Genomic DNA, 21,158 nt, shown 5'->3' with positions numbered 1-21,158 from the left:
GAACACAGCAAGTAATTACTTCTTGTAGGAAGGGACAGACTGCACATATTTGTATAGACAAACTGTATGCCGCCTACTACTCTGTGATTGGCACTGTTACATAACAGATGTACCTTAAGAACATGCCTCGAGTGGACTGTAAAGAGTACCCTTACCCTGTCTCTGCTGTAACAACAGAGCTGACACTACTGCTTCAGTTGCACGTATAGCTTGCTGGCCTCCAAAGTGTTCACACTCCCCCCATGTGTCCTAGGCTGTAGCAGCAGGTGCTGCAGCCTGGAACATTCACAGTCATATGTTAAGCTAGCTGCTACAGACATACCATACCTCACAACCCCCTAGAACAAGGGACCCAGACAACAACATACATAAAGGGTGGGGGGTGGCAAAGGTCCAGCTACAGGGACATGTTTCACAGTTTGCCCCTACAAAGATAGTGAGCTGATAGAATAGCAGCTACTGCATCAGCATGCATATTCTGATGGGTATGATGTCTGACATTCACATGTCTCTCTCTCTCCTTACTGACCTCAAACCACAATGTTTACCACTGAACTGCCAGATAATCACAATGTCATGGGACAATGGCCAACCATATCAAGCAAAACTGTGGACATACTGCATAAATCTCAACAGTGGACAGTATTTGTACCTATCCTCTATGATGCTATAGTCTCAACACCTCACTAGTGTCCATCTGAAAGACTAAGAAATAGGCCAAGGCCTGCATGAAGGCTTTAAATATTGCACTGTGGTGCCATGTCATTGGCCAATGAAAGAGCAACTCAGCTGTTTTGGATGCAATTAGCAAGTCTGAGCCTCAGATTGGTGCACATGCAATTACCTGTTAATGTGCATTTCCTATAAAAAAAAGAATCAACTGCCTATGGGAACAGGTCTGTATGTTGCTTTACTCAGAGACACTATGGCTTAGCAACCTGTTTGCAGAGGATCTGGTCAAAAAAAGATTACTTCACTCTACCGGGTGTGTAATACATGTGCCCATATTATGGGATGCAAATGAGAAGATGGAGGTATGGGGAAAAGGGATTGCAACAGTAGGCCTGTAGTTCATCTATGGCATTGGCATATTGCTGATACTCTGCTGTCCAACAGCTACAGGCATGCCTCTCAACTGTCCCTACTTTGAATCAAATCACAGCTCTGCCCCTGTCACTCACTCTTACAATGGTTGGTTCATGTAGGAAAGCTAGTGGATTATGAGTTAGATATATTGACAGTAAGTAAGGGTGTACACAGCTGTAATATCACATGATGTACTGTAGTTCACCTCCTGTCAGTCTGTCAATGTCACACACAAATAGTTCAGACATTGTAAAGGTGTCCTTGACTGTCCCTGATGTACTCTGGCTAGGTCACTGTTCTGTTGACATTCCTACTTCATTGCATGAGAGCTATTGCTAAGACACCTATAAACCCTTTACAGCAGGAATTAAGATAATAGCCATTATTAATGGGGGACACAGCCGCAAACTCAGTGACAGAGTGTACATATTGGCCATACACAGTAAGATACTGAATAGACTAATGGAGATTACTGTAGCATACCTATTTTCTGAGGGGTCTGTTGTGTGACAGCCAGATTATCTATATTCTGACAACAACCATCAATGATTGGCCAACCGTTTGTCAGACATCCACATGTTCATGCCAAAAGGATCACATCTATGAGGCACATGTTCATATTATGCAAACATCTGTGTAGTGGAGAGGTATGATGCCTACAGGGAAGATATACTACAGCAGGTTTGCATTGCTGTCTGTCACTGTGGCACACTAGTATTGCTGGACTGTCCCCATATAGTTGTTGTAATAGCACACAGATATTTGTCTGACAGTGGTTGTATGACATAGTAGTGGGACTGCCCATAGGGGACACACCACAGTAGACTGCAGTGATGGGTGTAGAGACATATAGCAGACTCTGCCATGGCACACAGGGACATAACCGGTGATGCTACTGTATTGGTGATAGCAACACATGTATTATGTTAATAGACTTTCGGGTATGATGTGTGAGGGACCTGTGGATAGTGCAGTCAGTTCAGCCCATTGTGGTTGTGCAGAGTTTGTACATAGTGGATGTCGACATATCTGGTTCTGTGATGTGTTCCCCTCTTGCTGTCTTTCAGGAACGATGTCTTGCAGGAGGCACCCAGCATTTACAGCCACAGAAAATAATGTTATCCTGGATGGCCTCAGACTGCATCATCAAATTCTGCTGTCCAGGAGTCACCAAAATCATGACCAACATGCAGCACTGTGGGCTGACCTTGTTATGGCAGTGAAGCAAATTGGCCAACAGGACCTATGAGCAGGTTCAACACCGAGCAACATGGCAAAGGGCAGCTGCTGTGGCCAGGTATGGTGCTGCCACCAGTGGAGGGCCTGCAACAGTACAACTACTCTCAGCCACAGAGGATGTCCTGGTGAACCTGGGATCAGCCACCAGCTCCCAGCCATCCATCACACCATACATCCTGGAGGTGGGTGCCAAACCATCCACATCAGAGGAGCATCCATCCGTTAATCAGTGTAATAGTGTATCAGTCATTGTGGCAGGCTCTGCATACCATTACATGGGTGTAAGATCTATCTGCATGGGGAGTTGGTTTTAATGCACAGTTGTGCACACATACTCAGAATGTCAGCAATGTAGGCAGTAACACATTAGCTACTGTATATGTGGATATACTCACATATTACCTTGTAACAATGCAACATGTGGTATTGCTGACAATACCTCTCCCTCACATGTTCATAAGTATGTCAGGTGTGTCCAGAGTCCAAGGTCCTGCACCTGGCAAGTGTTACTGTTGTCTGACAGATTGTATATACCCTAAGAATGTTAAGGGCTGCCATGTTGCCCTAGGCACAACTGTTATGCTTAGCGAGAGTGGAATAGTTGTATGTTCCATGTCAGAGCAGTTAACTGACGTGCACAGAATGGGCAATCACAGCTGTGTATTTGCAGGACATTAACACAACTGCACTTATTGTTAAGAATGACTATGCAAACTGCTATACAGGAGGCAGTCACTCCAGCATGCCTGTTCACACACAATAGGGAGATGGTACATACCTGAGGCACTGATACTACAATTGGCATATTATGCTCAAGAAAGGTGCACTGGGTTGTAGGTGTAGATCTATCATATACACTGTCATATTGCTTTTCTCACAGGTGTATTGTATTGGCAACATTAATGGATGTAGCTGCAGTGCATGTTATATAGGGTCTGTCTTGTCTGTGTATGTTGTGTGTTTATGTGTTGTGCATGGGATCAGAAATAAGATGTGGGATGTGGAATCCAGTTGTGGCTCCTCACCTGTATGTGTCTGTGTGGATTACCATACATATGAGTACAGGTAGTAATGCACTTATATTGTCTTTCTCCTCACAGACAAATGTGGGGATTGGCGTCTGTCCCCCTCACAACCTGATGTCACTGTCTCATCAGACTCTGATGATGATGTTGTTGGCCATAGTGAGGCACAGGTGGGGCTGTTGAGGTCTGTATCTGTCCCAGGGGTTGACATCCCACTTCCTTCCCCATTTGCCCACCCATACCCAGAAACCCTGAGACCACAGATATTGGACAGTCAGACGGTGGCAACATTGAACAGGACAGTGTGGCAACTATGGCATCAGTGAGTATAGACACTGGCCATAGCTAGAGAGCTGGCGAGGTCCCACACAGGCAGATTGACAGGGGTGCTCAAAGGAGGACTGCTGCCCATCCACCACCTCTCATAGGTGTCACATCACGGGTCACTCACTTCATGTTTTGGTCCATCATGGAGGCACAGGCACATTCCAAATGCAACAAGAGGATTATGGAAGCAGCTCAGTCTGACATCAGTGACTGCCTCCACTGCATTGGTGATGCCATGGATCATTTCACTGATGTAGTGGACAGTCAGTGGGCTGAGACAGTGTCAGTCTTTCATTGGACATTCTCTGTGCCGGAACATCTGGTTGGAGTAGGGCATCGGATATGTGGACAAAGGTCAGCAAAACCATCTGCTGAGATTCCACATGCCCTTCCACACTCACTTACCTTTAGTGGCAGTACCTCCAGCACTACAGAAGGCAATGTGCTGTCCACACCATGATGTGGCAGGCCATGGCCACATGGTCCTGGGTGGTCCCATGGGGGACATGGGCCCAGCAGACAGCAGTGACCATCAGCTACTAGCACAGCACCTAACCCTGGGCATGGTGGTGCCAGTGCCACTCCTGGCAGAGCCAGTTCCCATGTTTGTCGCCAAAGATGGTGAACTGTCCGCTCTGCCACATACAGTCCACAGCTGTCCAACATACACACGTGTACGGCTAGCACTGGGCTTGACTGTATACATGCACACCCTCAAACATCACTGTCACATGCAGGTCACCAACAGACACACATGGCACCTCTCCATGACCCATCTAACCAGCACCCCTTCCAGACTCACGCACATGCTGTCAGCTGTTTGGCACAGCCTAGGCCTCTGGCACCCCCACACCACACCCTGTGCATGTGATGATAACTGTGCCACATCCCTGCTATCCATGCCATCAATGCAGGGACATGAAAATATATGTCTGATGTACAGGGTGACTATAGTATTTTAGTGAGTATTGTTATGCCATGGCAGGTGTTGTGAGCCATGAAAGGTGGTGTATGCTGGTATGTGTCATTACTACATGGCAAACTTTGTGTGTCTTTGTTGCATGATGCTAGACTGGAAGTAGTGTTACACAATGACAACTATCTCACAGACCTGTGCATGTTTCTGTTCCATGGGTCTGAGTGGCTAAGCTTTGGAGACTTGGCGACAATACAGTGGCATGAGATGGCATGACAGCACAGCAGAAATATGACATCAGTATGGTACGACTGTATACGTGCGTAGTTACCTAGGTGCATATATGTCGAACAGTGTGCCAGGGACAATGGGGGCAGTCAGCATAATCATGCATGCATACCTTGTGACAAGGTCTGCTACCCTTGATGCATGTCACCTGGGTGTTCCATGTAGGTGGTGGCAGATAGCAGTTATGCCTAGGTAGATGTGGGCTATTTAGAGCCAGCAGCTACTCATGGGCAGTAAAATGCATGACTGTTGCACAGAAATAGCCCATATGGCCATATGCATACTGCTGCAAGGGAATATATTTGTACACACACACACACTTGGCTTATGTGAGATCAGAACCCCTACCTATCTAGTACTACACACTACAGATCAAAGTACTTATCACGTGCACCACAGAGCTTTTCTATTATTAGATTGTCAAGCCAGTGCTGTTAAAGTGGATGACATCAGCTGGCCTTGTAAAGGAGGACAATGGTGAAGCTGGCTTGTAGTCACAGGGCCTTAAAATGAATAACCATCGCACAGATATAGTACAGATGGGTATGTCTGTACTGCTGTAGGTGATATATTTACACACACATATACACACACAGCGTCTGATGTGAGATTAGAATCCCTACCTACCTACTATTATACACTACAGCTCACAGTACTTATTACACGCACCACAGGTTATATCTGTTGTACACGCAGATGCAGCCACAGTACTTGTGGACTATGCAAAGTGGCCTTGTATAACTCAGCATGTGTGGCTTGCTGAGTGACCCTGCTTGATGCTATTATTGTATGTAGTGTTCTAGTAGTGGGATACATGTTAATTCCTCTGCTAACAGTGACCAGTATCGCCATGTGTGGCCGGTTCCAGTTTGGTAGGTGGACAATTGGCCAGCGACAATATGACCTGTCCAAGTCCTGTGTTGCAAATATTGCACATTACACCACCTGCTCATAGTTGTCTGTCTACAGTGTGACATTCCACAGGCACAGGGTTCTGTGTATGAGTGTATTCTGTCATTATGCAGTCTTGATCTGTTACCATCAGACAACTGTTGTGTGTGTAGGTGCTAATAACCCCAGCATTCTGCATATAAGTGGGGGCATTCATACATCCCTACACATGTGTGTGTATATATATATATATATATATATATATATATATATATATATATATATATATATATGTGTGTGTGTGTGTGTGTGTGTGTGTGTGTATAAAACAGGGATGTCAACCTAACTGTAGCTGTGTGTGTGCTTTATGTAACTTTGTTAGGTAGATATCTGTGGAGAGTCTAAATCAGTCTACACATTCATTTAGCTATATATATATATATATATATATATATATATATATATATATATATATAGTTTACTATCAAAAGGTTAAATGTTGGTTCAGCAAACACTGAAAATTGGGCAGTTCGTCGACTTCCATGTTGCCGAACGTTAGGAGATCGATAGTACTTGCATTCGCTGATATGAACTAGATGTTAGGTGTAGAGTCACGGTACTGTGTGGATTGGGAAATGTATCTCTTTCCTCACTGTAGTGTGATCTCAGAGTTAGAATATTTAATTTGCAGGGGTGTGGGGGTGCAGGGGGTCTTGCCCCCCTGCTAAAATGTGAATGATAGTGTAGGTGTTTAACTTATGTTTGCACTTACCCTGCCATCACCGTCGATATTCGACATAAATGTCGAATCTGCTGAATTCGATCAACAGATTCAACATTTTAACCTAATTAGTATGCAGGAAGTAGGAGGTAATTTTTGAAGTATCAAACGTTCATTTTTATAAACTTCGATATTTTGATAGGTATATATATATATATATATATATATATATATATATATATATATATGTGTGTGTGTGTGTGTGTGTGTGTGTGTGTGTGTGTGTGTGTGTGTGTGTGTGTGTGTGTGTCACATACTGATAGGGTAATCATGTGTGAGGGGGATACGGAGAGACAGATACATTTACATAGCTGTCTGTATGCACATATTTCCATATAGCAGTTCTTTGGGCAGATGAGACATCAGACGTGGGCTCAAGTTAGCTAAGTGTAGGAGCATGCCCAGTGTGACTGTCAATACTTACAAAGTGACTCCAGGCCGGAACTACGTGTACTCCACTCTGGGATTTTGTGTGCTGCAGCCAATTGGCTGCTGCACCTGATTCAACAGTCCAGCACCTCCCTGATATTTTGTCCAAGGCATTCCCTGGCTGTTTGCTGAACATAATATATGGCACATACCTATCAACTGTACAGATTGTAATAGAATTTACAGTTTTGCGATAAATGGTTTGGACGTTTTACATAGCATTGTGATTTTCAGGTACATTAGTGGCAAATCATTATAGATTGAACATTAGGAAATGATGTCAGACATTTGAGTTACTGACTCCATACACATCAGGACATTCATGCTAATGCACAACCTATTATTCTCTAAACTTTCCACATTTGTCTGGCCAATAGTTAATTCTTATCTTTATATTTGGCCCTTTGTCCCACTATTGTTCATGGCTTTGTCCAGATTTTCTGCTGTAAGTAGTTGAGAGATATGATCTGACTGGGGTACATGATGTAACACCACACACAGGGTGACAGTCTTCACACCTCTCACTGTACATGTTTTTACAGAATGTCCAACATTCCACCCTATACAGCTGCTCTGTTCCTCATATAGTTGTGTTTATTCGGTAATATACTACTAAATGCAATCCACTAAGGTGTTGTAAGTACTGACACAATTAAGTGATGACCTTTACTTTCTGCTACTAATCTGACCTGTTGCAACCTGCTGTTATACTAGCCACCTTCCAGGTTACTCAGAGCATGTATAATGTCTGTAGGTTTAGCCCTCTCCCCCCATTTTCTCTGGCATTGTCCAGCTTTCTTGCAGTAACAGATTGTGGCAGTTTGACAGTCTATGGAACTGCTACCATAGGAGTAGCTCACATGCAAATGTTGTAGGTGCGGCCAGCTTTGAACCATCAACACCATTGACCATGCTAATGTCCTTAGCCCAGTGAGCCACACCAGCCACCAGAAAGTGAGGTTTAATTCTTCCCACTATCAACAGCATACAAACATATACTGTGACCCCTGCTGTGACTCCTGTTTTTTGTGGAAAATAGAACATGTGGCCAGGTTCCTTGTGACAGCCCTGGAATTGTGTGGTCTGCTCCTATAGCCTTGAAAAGATACTGTTACTGCAGTTGTATGGAAACACTTATGTGTTGGCGGTAGGGCAATCTAGCATTGACAGTCATGAGTCTGTCCTATGACCCGACTGTTTGACATTTCCCTTGCATAATGCAGTGGGGTTCCAACCATGTGGCCTAATGCATATTATGGGGCACTCAGTACTGGAGAGAGTACCTGTTGTCCCAAGTAGATGTTAGTTCTCTGCAAGTAGCCCATTAGCCCTCTCCGCTCCCTTGAATACATGCAGCAGGTCCATACATATGCTACCATAGTCTAGTACCGTGTACATTTGTTGTATAGGAGAGTAACTTACCTTGTGAATGCAACAGTTGAGAGACCTGTGTTTCAGGGCTGACTCTGTATGATGCATGCAGTACACAGCCAATACATGGTTAGGTACAGGTTGTGTGGTCTGGCTGGCATCCTCTTTAATATGTATGCAAGTCAGAGTAAGGTGTTAGTCCCTAGGTCCCTAGGTTGTCAGTGCATGTGCTATGTGTTGCCTCTTAGCCAAGGCCAGGGCATACTGGGCATGCCTATGTCTGCCTACAGGGACAGCCTCAGGAGGTTCCTCCTCCAAGTCCCCCTATGGGTGTGGCTGTGGAGACCTAGGCACTTAGGCACTGGTAGGGGGGATATGAGTCCCTTCCCTGTGATGCTACTACTGCAGCTGTTTCCTCAGGATCATATTGTGTAGCATGGCATATACTGTGAACATCTGTGCACATGTGGCTGGAGAGTACTGCAGGGCTCCACCAGATATATCAAGGCACTGGAACCATGACTTGAGCAGCCCAAACACACACTCTGTGATGTTCTTACTTTGTAGTGTACCTCATGATGGAATTCTTTGGTAGGTGTGTGTACATTTCTAATGGGTGTCATCATTCACATTTCCAGTGTGTAGCCAGCATCACCCTGTAGATGGCCGTATGGGATGTCCCCCTGGAAAACATCTGATAGAGCTCTGATGCATGCCAGATATGGGAGTCGTGATAACTGTCAGGGCTGCCAGCACACACATATTCATGATAATGCACTAGGCATGGCACATGACCTGGCAGTTGGAGTGATACCCTTTGCGGTTCATGTAGACTCTACCCTCCTCACCAGGTGGTGCGTTGATGTGTACATGAGTGCAGTCTATGGCACTCAGTACCTCAGGTTAGTGTGCTACACAGTAGAAGAGATGCATACTGCTGGCCCTCTCCTCAGAGGTGCGGGGTAAATAAATATGCTGGCTGGCATGTGGTAGCATGGCATTCAGGAACTTGTGGAGTACCCTGGATGCTAATGACTGTGAGACTACATTCATCTTTGAAAAGTGCCTATATCTAGTATCCTAAGGGCTACACATACCTTAGTTTCCACTGAGATGGGTTCTCCTCTGTTAGCTCTGGGTCTGAGTTGAGGGTGTCAGAGCTCACTGAGTTCTTGTAGTTTGTCCCTGCCCACCGCTGTAGCGCTCCACAATCTCCAGCACATGTAGTTCCTGGAAGGTTATCTGGGGCCTGAACACTCTACTCCTTCTCAGTCTAGCCTATTGTCAGCATTAGCAGTGAGCTCAGCATTGAACACATACAGATGCAGGAGAGCTGCAGCAGTCCTTAGCATTCTCTCAGTTAAAATTCACACATCTGTACTCCAATGGTGCAGAGTATGTGGGAAAATCAGATTGTAGGGTGTATGCATAATTTATAGTGCTGTGCTGCAGATGCAGCCTGTGTGATTGGATAACTATGATGCATTCCACCTGCCAAGTACGTCACTGAGGGGTTGGAATGGCTCGGGTTAGATTGAACAGGGGTTATCAGTAATTTATATCTAATTGGCTTTCTCAGCCAATTTCTTTTTTTTTTTCTTTCTTTTTATGACATCTTTCCTTGCTAAGTGCCGTGGCATGGCACGCAAATCTGTGCCACAGGTATAAACAATGCTCAGCAGTTAATAGACACCCCCCCCATGGACGGGCATGCTCAGCAAAGAGGTGTGCCATGCAAACATGCTCAAACCAGCTGAAACACGTGCCCCAAAGCTAAACAAAGCTTAGCAACACTGGACACCCCCCTGCTCAGGTCAGCAGTGTGGCACGTAAACAGATGCAGCTGAGCTTCAATGTGCTTAAAGAAATAGAGACAGACCCGTTTTGATATCAGCTACCTCTTCTGTAGACACCAACACAGTTCTGAGGCTACAAGGATGTGATCTGCAGGCATAGATACCCATTTTTGCTATTCAGTAACTCCAGCTCATTTGCATACAGATCATTGCACACAACTGGGAAACTACATTATTCCAGGACCTGCCTCCTTAGCAAGCACAGACATCTACCATTGTAGATATTCCATGCAAGGCCCTATAATGCATTATTGTCACACATTTTATTTTTTTTTGTTTTTACAAATTTATTTATTTTTTTTGCATAATAGCATGTTTGCTCACTGCTGCACACTGCGCAAACATAATATGGGTATTAAAAAATAATTATTTTTAATTATTTTCCATTACTTTGTGGACACACAGGGCATAGTTTTGCACATATCTGTGTTTGCTTTGCTATTTCTGACCTTCAAACTGGGCTTTTACAGCCCCCTGCTTACTTTTTAATTTCATGTACATGGAAGTTTTCCATGTACTCTTCGGACACCTACACAGGATCTGTATGACTGGCTATCTGCTTGCTGGATCACTCTACACTCTCATTTGCATGCAATTCACCTACTTATGAAGTGATGTGCACGCCACGGACACTTCCATGTTGGCATGCTTCTGCACGCCCCTCAGCTCTGTTTACTGAACCGCATGGCTCCTTACTTCTGTGTAAGCTGAATGCCACTATGCCTACATGGAAAATTAATAAATCCAGAATAAAAGGAGAAATACTCAGCAGTAATGTCCACAGTAAACCAAGAAAATACTGAGCCACACCAGAAGCAGTTCTTTTGTAGTTTAATTGTAAAACATTAACATAGATATCATAGATTAGTACTAGGCTAACTGCCCTTGCAAGCCATTTTAAGCCTAGCCGATTATTCCTTGTGAGACTCAAACCCTGCACCTTGTGTTTGTAAGGTAAACACCTTACCCATTAGGCCAACCTCCTAACCCTTCTACACAGAGTACATTTTCGTAAACACACTTCCTCAGATGTAAAACACAAATGGATAAAAAACAGACCCTTTTATACTTAGGTAAACCAATCAAATGTCGTGTGATAAAAACATGGAAAATGAATATGTGTAGCTTTATTGAATTCCCCCCATTAACTTTTTGAATACACTAGAAATATAAATGAAATACCAACAATTGTAGTTGGAGATTTTAATTACCCCCAAACTGATGAGTATAACAGTAGTACCAGTACTAACTATAAATTCCCTTTGTTGGACAATTCACTTGATATTACCCAAATAATAGACAAATCTACTTATAAAAAGTTATACAATAGATTTATTATTAATCAGAAGAGATGGACTAATAAAGAATGTTAAAATAAATGAACTAATAATAAGTTGTTGAATGTTAAAATAAATGAACAATTAAGAGATTCAGATCATAAAGGTATTACTTTTGACATTTTGAGATTACCTGAGGTAAAAAGAGACATAATATATTATAACATGAGTAGATTAAACTAAACCAGATTAGCAAAATCAGTTAAAATATAGATTGACAAAGTATACATTTAAGAGAGAGCACTAACTTTGGATGGAATTTATTCAAAAGTACTTGCAATAAATACTTAGATGATACTAAAGTCATGACTACTAAAGGTGGATTTAAAATTAAATTATGGTGGGAGATAATCACCTAATTAAACTTTTAAGAAAAAGAAGATTGCATCAAAAATATAAAAATAACAAAACAAATTTTAGTAAGAATTGTTTGAACCAAATAAGAAAACAGCTAAAAATGATTTACTACTTTAAATGTAGATTTGATAGTTTCCTGATGAATGTAAATAACAATGAGATTCCAGAAACTGAAATAGCAATATTTAACTGAACTGTTTACGTAGAATTATACTAATGATAATATTTGCTCCTTACCTCTGTATTGCACCATGTCCTAGTATCTGAAAGGTAGATGTCTCTAAAGCACTAGGTAAAGTTAAAAAAAAAACTTGCTTGCTGTGACCAGATAACTTTTCAGGACATTCTTATGTATGATCTCTAATAGTATGTTTCAGCCATTAACGCATTTGCTTAATAATACGCTGCAACTTAGAGCAGTACCTAAGGACTATGAAAGATAGTTAATTCTACCATTATATAAGTGAGGTACTAAAAAATACAAATTCAATTATGGACTGATAAGTCATAGGAAAATGTTTTCATAAGGGTTTAATTTCTCAATTGGAGAGTGATATGGGCCTGCAGGTTTACTATCAAAAGCTTGAAATGCAATTGAGTGAACGTCAGTGGAAAGTACAGTTTCAAAGAAGCACAATGCCGAACTGGAATACTATGAAGTCATAATAATGAAAGTAAAGTGTGATTCGTTATTATGAGATCAGCACTGTGACTGGAGATAGCAGTGCAGTGAAAATCATGACATTTCCTCTTGCTCCCTGCAAAACAGTAAAAACTTGTGCTGTGGAAGTGAAATTCTCATGGCACATTAAACTGAATAGCCTGGGTGTCTGATGTCACCTTCTGCTATGTTGAATAATGTTGAATGTGGACGTCGGAGAAAGGAAATTCGACAAGTAGATATAAAAATATTTTTGGTTTCGACATTATATTTCATTGTATTAAACCAATGAAGAAGTATTATTCTTGGTTTTGAAAGTAAACTGGGCCTGCATAGAGCTTACACAATGTGAATTTATAAAAGGTAGCTGCTCTATGATCTATCAAATTAAGTTCTATGTGGGGGTCCATATTATTAGATCAAGGGTAACCACATCTAGTGATCTATCTTGATATCACTAAGGCATTTAATACCTTAATACATAATCAGATTATATTATGTCTTTACAGACTAGACATACATCCATATATAATTAATTGGAATAGAAACTGGCTGAACAATAGAGAGCAAAATGGTATATTTCAGGCGAGATCATCTTGGACATGTACTACCAGGGGAGTACCTCAGGGCTCTTTATTGGGTCAGTTTCTCTTTAATATGGTGTTCTCAATTCTGCCAAAAGCTCCAACTATATGGATATGTAAATATGCTGATGACTATAAGATAGGGGTAGAATTAAAATAATGAAAGGACACTGAAGAGTTAAATAAATACTTAATTAGATTGCAGAATTGGGCTAATAGTTTAGAATTAAAGTTAAATGCTACCAAAAGTAGGATAATAGTCTTTGGTTCTAAATCTGTTGCTAACTGTTGTATAAAACTAGGAGGCAAACATCTGGAGATTGTAAAACAGATCAGACACATAGGTAGGGGGGACTTGGAAGACATCATGAGAATGGAGCTGCCCCTCAGTGGCCGAGGGGAGTTCCAGGAGGTCTGGCCAGATCGGAGCGATGAGAGGCTCAGAAGGCACGTGTGATCTGGTATGATTAGGCAGCCTGCAGAAGACATGCAGCTATACCATGATAGTCATTCTATCATACATTCAGACCCCAAACCATGGGCAGCAAAGCAAAAGGAGGTGGAGAAGCAATATATATAAAACCAAAGTAAAAGGAGGTGGATTAACAGTGTATGTATATATATATATATATATATATATATATATATATATATATATATATATATATATATGTGTGTGTGTGTGTGTGTGTGTGTGTGTGTGTGTGTGTGTGTGTGTGTGTGTGTGTGTGTATAAGATATACATATAAGACAAACACACATCCAGGCTGGTCAAACAGTATGACGCAAAGGAGGCTCTCCGGGTGCATTTAACCATTGACAGGACCCCTTTTCAAATCATAGCTAGCTACAGGCCCCCAACTTTGACTCAAGATGCCCACTCCACCTATTTGGACCTCTTCAAATTTATCAAGATTCAACCCTTTACCCTGATCTTGGGCAACTTTAACTATCCAACCATAGACTGGAAGAACTACACATGCCAAAACACAAATGCCCAGAGATTCCTTGATTTTGTCAATGCAAATATCTTGGACCAGGTTGTTGACACCCCCAAAAGAGGTGAACATATCTTGGACTTGGTATTAACCAACATGAGTAACCACTGCAGCATCCCTACAGTGTCATCCTCCCTGGTAAGATCTGACCACAAAGAGGTCACCTTTGAAGTCACCATCTCCCCTGACCCCCACCCCCCAGATAGGGTCAAACAAACTTCTCCAAAGCTGATTACAACCTCCTGAAGGAAGGTATAAACAGCTTCATAGCCCCCCCCCCATAGGAATGGGTACATATGTCTAAACTTACATCAAAGTACTATACAAGAATTTATATAACTGCATGGAATCAGGAATACACGACAGGACAAAATCATCCTCCTCAAGCAAGACTAAACCTGTCTGGTGGACATCTGCAATAAATAAACTCTATAATAAAAGAAAAAAATTGCTGTCCAGGATCGAGAAGGAACAGATGCCTAATTGGAAGCAATCTCTCCTTAGCCTGAACAAGTAAATAAGAGCACTAGTGAAATCCTCCAAAGCAAACTTTGAGTCCAAACTGGCCACATCTACTAAAGACAATCACAAGGCTTTCTTTGCATATGTCCACAGACTCAAGGGAAGCACCCAGAACTTCTCAGAACTGGTGGTCCAGGACACCATATACACAAACGCCGTAGCTAACGCCAACCTGATGGCAGACAGGTTCAATGAAAACTTCACCCCTCTGTCCCTACCCATCAGTAAATCAGGAAATCCTCAGCATCTGCCCCCCCACCCATCTCTAGGGAGCAAGTCATCACTGACCTCTCAAAAGGAAAAATACATGAACTTAGGCAGGAACTTGCAGCACTATTGGGCACTATGTTCAACCAAAGTCTAAGTACTGGCTTCATCCCAGCCGAGTGTAGGATAGCCCCTGTCATCCCTTTGCACAAAGGTGGAGCGTCCACCGATCCAGGAAATTATAGACCCGTCAGCATAACTAGCCTGATCTGCAAGGCTATGAAGCAGATTATCATGGACCTCATTAACAAGGTCATTGGCAACCTCCAAACACTTGATCCCACGCAGTTTGGTTTCATCAAGGGAAGGTCATGCCTGTTAAATGGATGAGGGGAAGACAGTGCACACTGCCTACCTTGACCTGGCCAAAGCCTTCGATACTATTCCTCACTTAGGTATAATAGATAAACTCTCTCAACTAGACATCAATCCATATGTTACCAGATGGGTAGCAAACTGGCTCACTAATAGAACCCACCTAGTCAAAATAGGGGAAGCCACCTCAAGCAGTCAAACCGTAATGAGCAGTGTACCCCAGGGATCGGTCTTGGGAACTTTGTTGTTTGGGATATACTTTTCTGAGGTTAAGGCCAAAACCAGTGAGCTATGGTTTACCAAGTTTGAAGATGCCTGCAAGCTGAGCATTGTCATCAGTTCCCCTAGTGATGTGGACATCCTCCAAGAGTGTATCACCCAAACAAATGATTGGTGCAAGAAACATGGCCTCAAACTGAATGCCAAAGAAATCATCATCATCCCCTTTGGGGAGAGTGACATCCCCACAAATTATCACATTAATAACAAGGTCCTAAGCATGCAATCAGTCATGATGGACTTGGTACTCAGGTTGATAGCAAACTGACTTATGACCACTATATTGCCTCCATTGTACAGAAAGCTTTCTACATGGCCCACCTTATTAGTAAGGGTATCTCATCCAGGGACAAGGTGGTTATAATATCCCTGTATTCTTTCCTTATAAGACCCATTATTGAGTACAAAGCCCCTGTTGGCATGTACCTCACAAAGCACATGCAGAAGCTGGAGAGACCATAGAGGTTCCTCACCAAGAGAATCCAGGGCCTCAAAAATCTACTATACACAGATAGTCTAAGGCCCTGTCCCTCTACTCATTCTCCTACAGACTCCTCAGAGGTGACTTCAGTCTGACATACAAAGCAATCTTAGACCCCACCTTGATGGGACTGCTGCATATCCACAAGTCAAACTCCACTTGAGTAACCTGCACGAGAGACCTCAATCTGGTCTGTGACATCAATAGAACTTGGTGGGACAAATTTGTGTCCCAGAGACTCCCCCTTCTGTAGAACAGACTCCTGCTTCACATCAAGTAGAGTACTTCATTAACCCTTTTTAAGCGCAACCTGGGGAATAGAATATACACTCCTGGGATTCCACCTGTGTCCTTGCTGAACAGTGGCATCTGGTGCTGACTTGTCAGAACATGGGATAAATTCTTGGCTAGGCTTGTAATTGCCTCAGGGCTAATAGCCTAGTGACTTCCTATGATCCTATGATCCTATGGAGGGGGCAGGGTCCCCAAGGTGAGGCGGCCGCCGCGGCTGAGGAAGGAGGTCTCCTGGCTGAGTGAAATGGGAGGCCTGGAAGGGTTGACCCTGAATGAAGTCCATAAGGGGGTGCATGACGGTTGGCAGTGGGGCCTGGAGAGCACCTGCCAAGGCAAAGGCATCTGACCTCAACCTGTACCCTAAAGGCATTCCGAAAAAAATAGCAAAGTCCCCAGTGGTGTTCTGGATCTAAAAGAAGGGGGACTTGGAAGTCCTTATGACAGCAGATCTGCCCCTCTTTGGCTGAAGGGAGATCCATGGGGCCAGTCACTCCCTGCTGGTTTGCTCCCTGGATTGGCTAGTGGTCATGCACTATCTGGCATGACTTAGCAGCCTTCAGGAGTTAAGTGTAGATGGGGCGGCCCGTCAGACTGCGAGCATGAGTCCAGGTTCCAGCCCTGGGAACATACTGCCAGGTGTCTGCACGGGGTTGAGGCACCTTCTCAAGGCCTCTTCCACCCAACTGGACATCCGTATGAGAGCAGATCTGTCCCACTGTGGCTGAGGAGAGTTCCGTTTGGCTGTTCACACCCTGCATGTTCGCTCCCCAGAAGGGCCAGTGGAAATGCTTGTCTGGCATGATTTGGCAGCCTTTAAGACTTAAGGGAAGATGTGGTGTCCCATCAGTATTCGAGTCCGAGTCTGGGTCCCAGCCCAAGGGCCATCCAAGAGACCGCATAATCTGTGGAAGGCAAGGAGTGTCCATCGGATGCTGGCTTCCATACCAAGATGAGCATCGCCACCCCCCCGGGTGCTGTCCTCATCCCCACCGTTGATTGAGTGATTGTGCCGACTGACTCAAAGTGCCAGAGGGCCCCTATGGTGTGGCTGTCCAGGTCACAGAATACGGGTCGAGCTTCTCCACCCAGGGAGTGATGTGTGGATCGGGGCATGGAGCATTCTGCTCCCCGCTGGGTTAAAGTCAAGGAGAGACTGACGAGCCCTGGCCAAGGTGAAGGGGTCCTGTCATGTGCCGAGTCATTCCACTCCACGGTCGCTGTCTGCTGGCAGCCACATGCCCGAAGCACAGGAGCGAGAGTGGGAGGTCCACCCTCTCTCTCTCTGACTCCAAATGCTGCTGTGCTCTATGCTGGCCCATGGCCCTCTGGGGTCATGGTTGACAGTTCACAACCAGCACCTATGGTGTCCCCTCCATGGGGAGAGGGACCCTTCCCATTGTTGGAGGTGCGGGCTCTGGCTCCTCCTCTCTGCCCACCCATCAAGATGATCCTATCTGGTTGATCCTGCCAATAGCATATGTTGTCTCAAAGATTAAGCCATGCAAGCCTCAGTGCACATGGACGCTACAGTGAAACTGGAAATGGCTCATTAAATCAGTTATGGTTCCTATGATCGCACCACTGTTAGCTGGATAACTATGTTAATTCTAAAGTTGATAATGCTGATGAGTGCTGACCTCCAGGGATATGAGCAAATTAACAACTCCTGACTCGGGGAGGTAGTAATGAAAAATAACAATACAGGACTTTTTCAAAGCCCTGTAATTGGAATGAGTATGCTTTAAACCCTTTAATGAGAATCTATTGGAGGCAATTCTGGTGCCAGCAGCCATGGTAATTCCAGCTCCAATAGTGTATATTAAAGTTGCTGCAGTTAAAAAGCTTGTAGTTGGATCTTGGGATTGGGCTGGTGGTCCGCCGCAAGGTGAGCTACCGCCTGTCATAGCCACTGCCACTCAGTGCTCCCTTGATGCTCTTAACTTAGTGTCCCAAAGGTCCAAAGCATTTACTTTGAAAAAAAACATTAGAGTGTCCAAAGCAGGCCAGTCACCTGAATACTTGAGCTAGGAATAATGGAATAGGACTCCGGTTCTATTTTGTTGGTTTTCAGAACTGGGGCCATGGTTAAGAGGGGTGGCCGGGGGCATTCATATTGTGCCACTATAGGTGAAATTCTTGGACTAGCACAAGAAGAATGAAAGAAAAAGCATTTGCCAAGAATGTTTTCATTAATCAAGAATGAAAGCCAGAGGTTTGAAGATGAACAGATACCATCATAGTTCCGACCATAAACAATGCCGACTAACAATCCAGCGGCATTTTCCCATGACCTGCCGGGGAGCTTCCAGGAAACCAAAGTCTTTGGGTTTTAGGGAAGAGTATGGTTGCAAAGCTAAAAATTAAAGGAATTGACAGAAGGGCACCACCAGGAGTGGAGCTTGCAGCTTAATTTGACTCAAAACGGGAAAGCTCACTTGACTCAGACACGGAAAGGATTGACAGATTTATAGTTCTTTCTTGATTTTATGGGTTATGGTGCATGGCCATTCTTAGCTAGTGGAACAATTTGTCTGGTTAATTCCCATAACAAACAAGACTGTGCCATGCTAACTAGTTATGCATCCCCGTGCGGTCACCTCCAAATTCTTAAAGGGACAAGTGGCTGTCAGACACACAAGATTGAGCAGCAACAGATCTGTGATGCCCTTAGATGTCCAGGGCTGCATGTATGCTACACTGAATGGATCAGTGTCTGTGTCTACCCTTGGCTGACAGGTCTGGGTAATCTGCTGAACCCCATTCACAATAGGGACAAGAGATTGCAATTATTCCCCATGAAGGAGGAATTCCCAGTAAGTGCAGGTCATAAGTGCTTGTTGATTAGGTCCTTGACCTTTGTACACACCACCCATTGCTACTACTGACTGGATGGTTTAGTGTGATCCTCAGATTGGCCCTGCTGGATTTGATCACAGCCCCGATGGTGCGCCAAGAAGACTATCAAACTTGACTATTTAGAGGAAGTAAAAGTTGTAGTTTCCGTAGGTGAACCTGCAGAAGGATCATTGACACGGAGGGTCCCAGGATGGCGCTGTCCTTGGGTACCACATCTCCTCGCTCCATCGCCTCAACCCTCTTTGTCTTTCCTTCTCTCTCCATCCATTCTGGTGGAGGCCAGCAAAACCAAGCCTGCAACTCCTGAGGGGAGTGGGGGAGTGAGAGGTGGGGTGGCATCTATCCCCTCAGCTCCTGGCGGTGTGAAGGGGGTCCTGTCTGCATGGTGGGAGGCATGGCCGCTCCTCCTCTGCCCCAAGGGGATGGCTGCAGAAAGGACACCCGGCCCAGTGGTGTGGTCCACTGCATGCCCTAGAGGTGACAGACTCCTACGTGGGGGGGGTGTCACCCCTTTCGGCCACATGAGACCACCCCCGGGAGTGTATACCGATGTCCTCTCCCCTCAACGGCGGTCATGGATACCTGAGGAGGATGCTCCTTTTCCCCACAAGGTGTCAGTTTGAAGACTTGGAAGGTCGGTGGTTCAGCTGCATGCCAGCCACAGCAGAACTCCCTGCAATCCCACAGTGCGGGGCCAGTAACCCTGATCCAGGTCCCAGCAGTGATGCCCGTGAAACCTCACCTGCTCATCTCCATGTGTGACACCGTGTGAGCAGTGCCCATGGTGACTAAGTGAGAACCACTTTGAATGCACTTTACAGCCCCAGGTTACTTCCAGGGCTACACCTCTCTGATGGTCATCATTCCTTCCATCACCCCAGGGGTGTCCCAGCCATGCTGAGGGCATGGCCAGGGAGTTGAGGGAGCCAGTCACAGGCCCTCCATCCCCCAGGCTGAGACACAGATGGAGGAAAGCTGTCTCCAACACCCCGAGCTGGGAAGCCCATCCACACCACAGATAGGAGGGTGGAAGCAAGTGTCCAAGCCACCCCAGAGCGTTTTGGCGATACAGCCACTCAGCTGCCCTCCTGGGGTGTGGCCTGACATCTGCCCACCTGGTTCCCGTGTACTGGGGCAGCATCGGCCCTCTTCCACTGCCTGGACTCCTGTGGCGGGAGAGCAGGTGCATGGGCCAGGGAAGGGGCACCACATCCATCCATCCTCATGACCTCTCCACCCACCATCCTGTGACCACGCTCGGAATACAACCTCAGATCAGACGTGTCAATCCAACAAATTTAAGCATATTAGTAAGTGGAGGAAAAGAAACTAACCAAGATTCCTTCAGTAATGGCAAGTGAAGAGGGAAGAGCCTAGCAATGAATCCCTGCCCAGGTGATGGGCACAGGGAAATGTGGCATATGGAAGTCCGTCTCCCTGGCACTGCCCAAGGGGCCTAAGTCCTTATGATTGAGACTCAGCCTGCGGATTGTGTGAGGCCGGTGGCAGACCCCAGTGTGGCAGGATCAGGTCATCCTGGAGTCAGGTTGTTTGTGAATGCAGCCCAAGGCAGGTTGTAAATGTCATCTAAGGCTAAACACTGTCATGAGACCAATAGCAGACAAGTACCATAAGAGAAAGTTGAAAAGAACTTTGAAGAGAGAGTTCAAGAGGGTGTAAAACTGTTCAGAGGTGGGGCCTGCATGGACCACCTGGAGGATTTAACTCAGCAGCCGCATTGGCTGTCCATTTGAGGCGGATCCCCCTCCCCCTCCGTGGGGTGGGGGACCATCCCCAGGCACACCGGCCACCATCAGGCACACTTGTTCCACTGTGGTGTTCCATGACAGCGTCCAGGTTGACTGGGAAGGCTGCATGGAAGATTTCTCCCCTCCCCGGAGGGGAGTGTTACAGCATGTGGCATCAATTCTCACCATGCCCCAGGGTCATGGAAGATGACCGCCACCACTCCCACCCCCACTCTCACAGTGAGGGCCA

The sequence above is a fragment of the Protopterus annectens genome, chromosome 1.part1 (assembly GCF_019279795.1).
Source record: "Protopterus annectens isolate FY-2018-M chromosome 1.part1, PAN1.0, whole genome shotgun sequence".
In the NCBI taxonomy this organism is placed as follows: domain Eukaryota; kingdom Metazoa; phylum Chordata; order Ceratodontiformes; family Protopteridae; genus Protopterus; species Protopterus annectens.
This window is presented reverse-complemented; position numbering follows the sequence as displayed.